Source organism: Cucurbita moschata, unplaced genomic scaffold (genome assembly GCF_002738365.1).
Source record: "Cucurbita moschata cultivar Rifu unplaced genomic scaffold, Cmos_1.0 Cmo_Scf00090, whole genome shotgun sequence".
In the NCBI taxonomy this organism is placed as follows: Eukaryota; Viridiplantae; Streptophyta; class Magnoliopsida; order Cucurbitales; family Cucurbitaceae; genus Cucurbita; species Cucurbita moschata.
Genome location: NW_019268606.1, coordinates 231468 through 235358, shown reverse-complemented (window position 1 = coordinate 235358; position 3891 = coordinate 231468).

The following is a 3891-nucleotide window of genomic DNA, read 5'->3' as shown; positions in this document are numbered from 1 at the left end:
GCAACTTTAACTAAAATTTTATCGAAACAAATTTTATTGTCATACAACATAGATGACAATTATAACCTTCAAATATACAACCACTACCTAAATTATGACCTAAAAATTTGATAACATAAGTTGTAGTTGAACATTACATAAAACAATCCCCTAAATCCAAGAACTCGTGTCCAATTAGTCAGTCCTAAAGATAGTAGCTAACATAGAGTAATTGAAGCTCCACATGAAGTAATTTAAAGTTCCAGTTACTTAACTAAAGTTGATCTCGTCTTTAATGAAGCATGAGTTGCAATTAAGTTCATGAAAGGTTTATTGACTCCAACTCTTAGTACTATTAATGCAATTATATTTCATATGAGTTTGTCATAAATCAAACTATGGTACATTCAATACAACTTCATTTTCTTGTCATACGAAGCAAAATAGAAGAATTACATCAAACAAACTGATGAACTGAGCCGAATAAATCCAACCCAACCAAAATTGATTAGTTTGATTCATTTGATAACACTTGCATATTAGAACAATTCAATATTACATGTCTTACTTACAAGTAAAATACTAGACCATCAACTTTTTGTTTTATAGTCCATCAACTGCTCAAGAAAATAGATTTCAAACTTGAGAGAAAAAAATATATTGAGTAGGAGTTAAAAATGTTGCATTTTTTTAGAAAGGGCATTTGGTCTAGTGGTATGATTCTCGCTTAGGGTGCGAGAGGTCCCGAGTAAAATTCTCGGGATGCCCCTATAATATTAATTTCTCAAAAGATGAGCCTCAGAGAAAGCAATTTACTAGTAACGTTAACAAAGAAAATAAATGAAATAATGATGATACATTCCATAAAGACCTTAATATATAGTCCATAATAAGGGTATTTGGTCTAGTGGTATGATTCTTGCTTTGGGTGTGAGAGGTCTCAAGTTTGATTCTCAAAATGCATTATATCAAAATGAATTATGCAAGATAATATGATTTAAAATGTGGTTTCTAAACATTGAAACATATTCTTGGAATAATAAAGATCGTCTTGAGCCGGACACAAATTATTCTATCGTATTCTTTCTAGGAACTTTTCATTATGTTGTCTGTCGTCACATAGGTCATCTGTTGTCACAATCCTTTTAAGGAAGATGCGCCCAAATAACCGATGAAGAAGTTTCAGAGAGCCATAGGTTCAAATCCTTTCACCTTGATGTGGTATTCTCAGGGGCCGAAGTGCAAAGCCCCGTAGCCTATCCGTGGTCAGGAAGGCAGGCATGTTGTCCGCTGTCGTCACAATCCTTTTAAGAAAGATGCACCCAAATAACTGATGAAGAAGTTTTAGAGAGCCATAGGTTCGAATCCTGTCACCCTGATGTGGTATTCTCAGGGGCCGAAGTGCAAAGCCCCGTAGCCTATCCGTAGTCAGGAAGGCAAGCGAACCGCGCACATTGAAAAAAAAAAAAAGATCTCCTTTTCTATCACACGTAGAATTGTCATTCTTTTGTCTTTTGAAACCCCTTACCTTATCAGTCATCAGGCAGGTTTTTGATATCATATATCGAGATAATTATTATGAAAAAGTTATTCCACTAGTGTGTCTTAGATACACTTTCTTTGTGGTATCAGTCATGCTATTTGAATAGCCTGAAGTCATCATAGCCTCTCCACCGGTTCCGAAAACTCCTTCGGCATCAATATGCTCCAATGAAAGAGATCAGACCCTTTCCTTAACCAGAACCGGGCACAAAACGCCGAGGTAGAAAGTCAAAAGCGAGCTCTTTTCGCGTATACGCAATCTTGAAACCCAATTAGCTCACGGACTGTCTCCTCAACCCTAGCGAGTATGAGTGCTTGGTAAGAGAGAATGTCGAATGAGAAAGACATTTGATTACGGCAACATTCGCAACTACCAAAGTGTACTAAACCTAGTAGAGATCTTCGACCTAACGATAATGGATCTTCAAGCCCATTTAATCAATCTGCTTTGTACCTTATTGTTGACCGAACCAGATGCACGCCAGGCCCAAATTCTCTCTCAATCACTCGAAGACGAAAGGAAGATCAAATCTGAAGTTTACGAATCGAAGAGAAAGTGCATATGTGTTCTACACGCTTTCATCTTCAAAAATTTCGCTTGCCATGGTACTTTTTTCAGGATGTGCAACAATACGGTCATCTCTCAGTCGTGTATAGAGAATTCCTTGATCATTTCCTTGGCAGATAACACAAATGAAATCGTTTCCCTGACCGCCCATCTTATGAGTTCATTCTTGTCTTGTTGGTTTGTTGTACTATTTTATACCTCTCTCGATTGATAGAAAGACGTTCGGGAGCTGGGAGGGCCTATCGTGAGGGAACTTTTCTTTCCACGGTAGGCAAAGGTAAAGCGGAAGCTGCATATGTCCATGGTGATCAAGGCAGAGCGACTCCTTCTTTAAAAGAGGTTGGTTTTATCGAAACTGTTAGATCCGCTTTCGTTAAAGAAAAAATAGGAGCTCTTGGTTTGGCCGATGTCGATTCGTATGGCAATACAGACTCGACTCAGGATGAGGATTCCACTTTTCATACTGCTGCTATGAGCCGAAAGAGCTGGTAAGCCAAAAGGAAAAAGCATGTACGGGTTGACCTCGTTACAAGGGGCGGGGGCTAGTCAAAGAAGGTCAGTCGGACTAGGTTAAGACCCTTGATCCGGTTCAGCTAGGTTCTTCCATGTGAGAATGCATGCGTATCGGTATCCTCTTCACGACCGGTTGCTTCCTCTTTTTGTTTATAAGTTTGGAGAAACCTGCTAATCTCGCCTTTCTTACCCGGTGTGATTCAATCTTTCAGCTTAAACTTTTCTTTTGTTCGACGGAAAAGGTAGGAGTACGACTACCTTTTCCTTTTGTTGCCCGAGCCAAGGGATCATTCAGTTTCTACCAAAAAGTTTGCTATCTATTATTTGCCGTAATCGAATGTATTTCTCATTTCATGTTAGCTTCTCCAAGAGCTTCCTGGTCCGTAGTAGACGAAACCTTGGACTTCTATCGGACTTATAGCATTGCCTGGTGAGCTCGCCATTGAGGGTTGGCCTTATAGGAGATCGAGTAGCCTTTCTTTCCCTGCCTGGTATGCTTTCTCGCTTATCGTGCAACTAGCCAATTAGCGAAAGAGAGAGCGAGAGGGATCATGTCAATCAATTTGTATGAGCATTTTGAACGTCTTGTACTTGCCTGCTTAGCTTTCTTAACCAACATCTCCGGTTTCCCTCGAACCAAGAGGTCCTGCGTATCCATACCCAACAGTCACACTTTCAGCCAAAAGACTGATTCTTTTCATAAAGTCGGTTCATAGATCAAGAAAGAATGAAGCTGCTTACAGGGACGGTTACGCGATATGTCTTTTCATACTCGTCTTTTCTTTAACCCTGCTATCAACCTAGCCATTCTCGCTTGTTGCTTTAAGGGGTCTCCCCACTGTAGATTACTTGGATTGGTTCTCGCGTCCCTGTGCCAAAAAGGACGGACGAGTTTGGTTTGAGTGTTCATTGATTGGGTGGATCCATATGCTCCGGGGGGGTGAGACGAGGTGATATGAACCAAGAGACATCAATCATACAATATGCTTCAATGAAGATGTGAAGAAAAGGTTGTCAAAATTATCAAAAGATGTTTCAATTCATGCTACATTGAAGAAGAATAAAGTTTGATTGTTGTAAATTTTGGGTGGGTTATAATTTAGAGTTATTGTATTTTAAGACATTTTATTTAATTTCGGTTACATTTACATAATGGCTAATTATGGCCATAAAGTGTGAATGTTACAACTTTTGTAATGCCTTTAATAGTTTCATTTTGAGGCTATATAAAGCCATCTATGTTGTATTTGTAATAAGACTTAGAAGATATATCAAAAGAAGCATTTGTG